The 7169-nt window shown below is 39.4% G+C and overlaps 1 pseudogene; it reads left to right on the forward strand.

Annotated features, from left to right (window-relative positions):
* The first annotated feature begins 5084 nt into the window (after positions 1-5084).
* Positions 5085-6727, forward strand: LOC143690692 (telomeric repeat-binding factor 1-like; annotated as a pseudogene).
* The last annotated feature ends 442 nt before the right edge of the window (positions 6728-7169 follow it).

Below are 7169 nucleotides of genomic sequence, written 5' to 3' on the forward strand. Positions count from 1 at the left end.
TGCATGACTTTCTCTGAGAATTTCTGGCAGTAGCAATTGGAAGTTATTGCACATAGAATAATTGGCCTGCCGATAGCTCTAAATTCCTCTGCGGCAGAGCTTGTGGCTCCCATCATCTTTCTGTTCAACTGACTTCTGTTCTTCTTCCCGTAGGCCATTGCACCAGCTGCTGACAAGCTCCTCTGAACCTAAGCCCCCAGATGTTCCTCTTCCTCCTCCCCTGACAGAGGAAGTTTCCCACTTCTCATGACTTGTTCTTTCAGGGTGGGTTTCTTCTGTAAAGCAGGTGAGCTCAAAGGAACAAGTTCATTCTTTGTACCACAGCCTCTTTTTCCTAGAATACATGGAAACTCCAGGTGTGAGGGTAGTTGCATGAGGGAGATTGAGCACCTGCCTCATTGTGTACCTGGAAACCCCAAGCCTTAGTCAGGCCTACTCTGGCAATCTTCTTCCTCTCTTGTAATTCTTGTCTCTAAAGGAGTCCAGCATTTCTCTTCTTCTAAGATGCTACGGCAGGAGCCCAAGAGAGATCATAGGGTCTTGGACTAGAGTGAAGGCAGTGGCAATGGAAATATGTGGATAGATTCTAGATACTTATTGAAGTAGAATCATCAGGATTGCTGATGGACTAGTACATAACTTTATCATACACTTAGTGCTTTACATTTTGTTTGCTGCTTATGTTTCTATCTTCATTAGACTGTATAGTTTTTATGACAAGGATTGCATCAGAATCATCTTTCCATTTCTAATACTTAGACAAAACTCAGAAATCATTTGTTGGAATAAAAAAATAAATAAATGAACCCCTTACTTTGCATTCTGCAACACTATCTGTGTCTATAGGATTCATGCCATACAGATGCATAACCATAAAATTCAGGTGATCCAGATCACTATGGGTTGACAGTAACTAATCTGAAATGTAGTCCAGTTCTTAAATGAGTGATTGTTACACAACCCATAGCAAATCACCCGAAATGAGACTACTTTATTTCTTGGGAAGAGAGAGAAGCCAAGTGGGTCTGAAATCATTGTAAATTTTCATTGTCTCTCAGGTACCTTTTCATTTTCAAGTAGCAGTGGTTGGCATTGTGGGGACTTTAACTCAGCTTCTCTTTGGTCTGTCTCTTCTGGAGGGATTTCCTCATGTTGTTGGCACTGCCTCTCGTTCAAGTGCAGTATGTGTTGCAGGGTTATATTGGTAGAATCTGCAGTGAGAGCTTAGCTGGAAAGCACAAAACCATATTAATTGATGATCACCTCTTTCCTCTTACAGAGTGTGCAAATGACCTCTGATGATCAGGAGTGATCAAAACCAGGACGCTCTTTCATAAGCACTGAATGTGACATTAGAATAGTTTCTAGCTGGTAGCTGTAATTTCTATTAAGCCAGAAAGATGCCCAAAGCTTTAGATTGTGGGATATATAAATCACTGAGTACAGAAGGTGAATCATTTAAATATCTCTTTCTGGGTTCAACTGTTCCACTTAAGGCAGAAGTCATAGTAGGTAACTCACAGATCAGCTCCAGTCTGCTGCTATGTTGTTTATTTGTTTCCCTGAAAAACTTGAATAATAACACTAGAGTATTTAAAATTAGAAAATTGTATCAAAAAAACTCTAGATTGCCTGTTCCTTTCAGCAAAAAAAACCAAAAAACAAACAAACAAAAAAACCCCACAGTCTCTAATAAGATTGGGCTTGTGTATGTTCCAGCCAAGAGCTGAGTAGCAACCTCTCTTTTTATACAAGTCACATGCCGTCCATTCAAGCCCCCACAAGCCCAGTTCATACATTTACATCTCTTGCTTGGGAACAATGAACTTTTTCGTTGTAGTCATCAGGAGATTCTGGAGCCTTGATAAGCAGCCAGGGCCATGGGGGGCGGGGGGGGGGGGGGCGGGGTGCCTCTCAGATCTTGAATGAAAGATAAGACAAGACCCTGTACATAACCCAAGCCAGAACATAAGGCATTAACTTTCTCAGTTTCCCAAAGAGCGTCCTTCCCTGGGCTGACTGCAGTTCTTAGTGACACCCTCATTACTCTTGGTTGTTTCAAGGACAGTTGAACTTGGGTTCCTCATCCCTCTAAAGTTGCCATTTAAGTAGCCAAGTCCTGGGCAGGGCCTTACTGCGACTCTTTTTAAATTTAACTTCTAGTTTTTTGCTGATAATATGCTTATAAAAACAAAAAGATTCCCTTAACACATTTCACAATACAAATCAGAATATAAATATTCAGAAACATTCAAAAAAAGTGTATGTCCACATTCTGTAGAACTGGAATTTTATTTAATTGTTACTTGAATAGGTAAAATAGCCATGTGAGTCAACATAACAAAACAGGAATTTTGATGAAAAAAATAAAATTTTTGATTTATGAACACTTCTAAATGAAATGTTCAGAAGCTTCCCTTACAGAATATCTGAATAAATTCAACATTGGATAATTTGGGAAAATTTATTTCAGGAAAAATATACAAGTAGATTTCATTTAATTAAAGAGAATTAAAACCTTTCAATTCAATTGATATCATCCAAGGAATTTAAAGTGCTTTACAAACTATATTTCATTTCCACAACATCAAAACTAAATGATTCAAGTGATTCTCAGAATGAAATTCTAGACTTGCTATTACTGCTATATGAAAGCTTTACTCTTCATAAGGCTAAAATTATGAAAATAATGATGTAAGTGTTACTAAATAGGTGGTGGAAAATGCCTATTTCTCACCATTCCCATCTGTTTTCATATTTCCCTAGCATAGGAAAAAAGAAAAGGAGACAGATGAACTGACACATAATCAGATAGACAGGCAGAGAGAGTGAGCAATAGATGATGATAGATAAATAGATAGAGAGAGAGAGAGAGAGACAGAAAGAAAAATCGGGAGAGAGAGAGAGAAAGGAGTGAGGGATAAAGGAGAGGGGGAGAGATAATCAGAGAATTAGATAAAACTAGTGCTTTCTCTAGACCTTTCAAAATGCAGAGTCATGAAGAAATAAGAACAAGCCCAAAACTCCATTCCTCCTATGTTTTGATTATCATGGCAGGTTTTGAATACTACTTCTCTGGGTTGCCAAATATCAATTCAATTGTATACAGAGAGATTTCATGGACAAATTTAAAGCATTAAACATCTCTAACCCAACCACCCTTATTCCATAGCCAGAATTATTAATGAGGAACAGAATAAACTAATTTTAATTATATTCCTTACCTATCCTTATCAAATCTCAATCTGGGACAATTAGTTAAAACCAGATGTAAAGAGATGGTAAATCTATCAGACCTATCTGGCTTGAAGAAGTTTAATTTATCCAAATAACATTTCTTCACTGATACAAGAGGACCATACTTTGGTAAAAGACAGATAAGTAACTGGGTTCTCATCCTTGGATCTCCAGATGGTGAATGCCTGAATCGAATAAAACTCAAATGATAGGTTCTATTAAACAATTCCACAGAGAAAACTTCTCAATGCACATACTGCTCACTCCGTCCCAGACATATCACCATGAACCAACTGGCATGCTGAGTGCTTATCTAGTCCAGCCTGTCCCTAGGGCTTTCCCATGTAGACTAACTACAGACAGCACCACTTCCAGAGAACCAAGTCACAGTGGGGATTAATGACTGATGATGGGGAGTGACTCAGCACCATCATTGTGGGCAAAGAATGGAGAGGGTAGTAGCACTTGCCCTTTAGAAGAAAAGCTCCTGTGCAAGCTTTTGTGAGTTGACTGAGCCTCAGAAAAGAGAGAATGAATGACAAATGGGAAAATAAACTGTAAGAATCCCAATAACTCACAAAGTAAATACAGGCTCATAAATTCTTATCCCAAGCCTTGAGCCCAAAAGTGTTTTGGAATTCAGAATTGTGTGTATTTTAATATGTAAGGTATTTAAGTGCACTTTTTGTATATTATATAACCCTCCAGCAGAGTCTAAAGGAGGATCCCTTATTCAAACACAACAGTTTCTGAAGCAAAATATGCAAATATTCACACTAAATAGGATAAATAAAGAGCGTGAGTTCAAACGAGTTCAGCTAAGGTCTGGATATGCAACAAAGGAATTAGGGAGAAAAGTAACCTGTTTTTTGGATCTTGAAAATGTGCATAAAGTATTGAGGACCTGCATCCTTTCCTTCAGGGTAAATAACTATTTGGTGATATAGGTGCTGTAAACTCTTCCTCTGGTACTTTTCTTGTTGCATCATTTCTACAATTAGCTCCCAAACTTACTCTGCCACCCTAGGAGAACCACTGGTCTTGCTACCCATGAATATGTTGCTGTCAAACATTTATGGCACACCTAGTGTGGACATGCATTACACTCTGTACAGTATAGAGACTCAGCTATTATCTTAAATGACTAGAGCATAAAGCCATGGATTCCTAAACTCTAGCCTCTTAGTTGATCAAGGCTACTGAAACTATTTTTAAAAAAGTATTTCTTTTTACTTCTTTCATACAAATTACTTTTGATGGTGAAACCTGTCCATAAGTCAGTATATTTGAGTCATCTAACAAAGTGCCACGGCTGAAGCAGTTTATGTAAAATTAATATAGAGCAGCAAACAGTTTTTGAGAAAATGTCTATTCTTAAGTAATTTGTTTTTGTTGGTTTGTTTTCTTTGTTTATTGCAAGGCAGGTTCTCTCCCTGCCCCTACTCATTTCCTGTTTAAAAGCAAGTTTCCAATAAAAAGCAACAAAACATTTACCCAAGCGATCCAAAGGTTATTCATACTCAGAACAAATGAAAAGCACCACAGAAGACTTACTATACCACACAACGTAAAATTTGATTTAATTACCTATGCTCTCGGATTCAAATTTCAGCATTTGCACATTATAGCTAGTTCATATTAGTGAAATGTTATAATGTTTATTTTTTCCTTTCTGAGTTCCTTTGCTCAACATAGTATCCTTAACATCTATTCACTTAGTTGCATGCCTCACAATTGCATTTCTTCTTGCAGCTGCTCTGTATTCTATTGTACGTATACACCACAGTTCACCCTTCCATTCAGCCAATACGTCCTTAGGCCACCACCATCCATTACAAACTGTGAATATGGCCACCGTAAACACCAGCGTGCAAATGTCCATTTGTGTTGCTACTTTCAGTCCTTCCAAGTATACACTTAATGACGGGGTTGCAGGATCATGCGACAACCCTATTCTTAGCCTCCTGTGGAACCACCACACTGCCCTCCAGATGGGCTGCACCATTCGCTTCCCGACCAACAGTGAAGAGGGAACAGTACATCCTGCTCCGCATTTCCTCCAGCACTTGCGTTAAAGGTTCCTAGACTGCAAGCTTTTACAGCAGTCACATCTATTTCTGAGCTGTAACGGTTAGTTCTAAATTCTGAGATACTGAGCACTTACATATAACCTGCTCAGTCCCTGGAACTCTGGGTATCTGTGTGACACCTGAGACTCAGAGCTAGAGTTCTTCAGCTATGAAAGTCAGCATTACCCCATAGAGCAACTGTTTAAAAACTGAAAAATACATCAAACTGAATTGCCACCCAGCGCGGGAAGGAGTAGAACCGGCGGGAGCGACTAAACCTGGCAGAGGAGGCCGCCCCGGCGGCGTCAAGCCGCGAGGGTGTGTGCGGACCCGAGGAGGCGATAGTAGAAACGGGAGGGACACCAGGTGCCGCTTGATTGTCAGGGCCTCCTGCAGAGCCTGACGCAGGTGGGCCCCTCTGAGGAGGATGAAGACACGGGCCTGGTGGGCGAGGCCGAGGCCCAGGCCGTGGCTGCCGGCTGGACGCTGCACCTCCTCTGCCTCTCTCTGTGCCGGGCTTTCCGTGGCCACCGCTGCGAGGACGTCCACGGGACCCGCGACGGCCCTCCAGGGTGTTGATAGGTAACTCACCACCGGCTTCTCCATTCCAGCCCCGCCCGCCAGCCTAGGGCAGAGCAGCATTACTGTAGCCATTATCCATGGATTAGCCCGTCTAACAGCCCATCAACTGAGAACCATATGCATTTGTCAGTTTTTGACAAGAATTGCAGCAGGAAAAACTCCGGATGAACAGTTTGAAAGTGATGAACGAATTATACACTTGGAATCAGCCCTTATGATGTGGGATTCAATTGAAAAGGAACATGACAAGCTTTATGAAGAAATAAGGAATTTAATTAAGGCTATAGCTATTTGTATGGAAAACGGTAGTTTTAAGGAAGCAGAAGAAGTCTTTTTTTAAAAGGATATTTGGTAACCCAAATTCTTATACGCCTTTAAAAAAGGAAATTGCTTACTATAATTTCTCAAAAAGATACATTCCATTCTATTTTTCAACACTTCAGTTATATCCACATGATGGAGAAAATTAAGACGTGAATTTTGTGCTGTGTGAAAAGTCATCAGCCTTTCTAATGAAGGCAGCAGCAAAAGTAGTGGAAAGTAAAAGATCAAACACAGTAACTTCTCAGGATAAACCTAATAGTAAAATACTGAAATGGAAACAAGCTAATTTGCATATAGGAAAAAGTGTTAGTGACAAACAGTCTGTGGTACCTGAATCCTCAGGGGGTACAGTATCCTTATTGAGGTCCCACAAAAGTTTCTTCTTATCTAGGTTTAAACATGGAAGCTAACAACAAAATCTTGAGAAGAAAGAGGAAAGAGCGGGAGCTCTTCGAAGCGAAAGAAAGAAGAAAACTATAAAAGAACCCCTGGAAGCAAGACACTTCATATTTTAAACAATCGGCCAGTATCTTCTGAAAAGCATCAATCTAGGAAAAAACAGCATGGCTTTGAGAAGAAGACAAGAATCTGTGATCTGGCATGAAGAAATATGGGGAAGGAAATTGGTCTAAAATACTATGACATTATAAATTCAACAATCGAACAAGCGTCATGCTAAAAGATAGATGGAGGACAATGAAGAAACTAAAACTGATTTATTCAGTGAAGACTGAATCTGTTTGTAAAAGCTTCGTAAAAAGAGGACAGTTAAATATTTTGATAAGTGCTTTTTTTTTAAACTTGCTGGTCTTCAGTGTATCTTAATATTTTTGTTTAGAGTCTTATAGACATTTTCTGTAAAACAAAATCTTTGATTCGAAGATTTGTACTATAAGAGTAACGTATTATGCCATCATTGTATTCTTAAGAACTTTTTTACTTTGATAGAATTGTTGA

The sequence above is a fragment of the Tamandua tetradactyla genome, chromosome 7 (assembly GCF_023851605.1).
Source record: "Tamandua tetradactyla isolate mTamTet1 chromosome 7, mTamTet1.pri, whole genome shotgun sequence".
NCBI classification, from domain to species: Eukaryota; Metazoa; Chordata; class Mammalia; order Pilosa; family Myrmecophagidae; genus Tamandua; species Tamandua tetradactyla.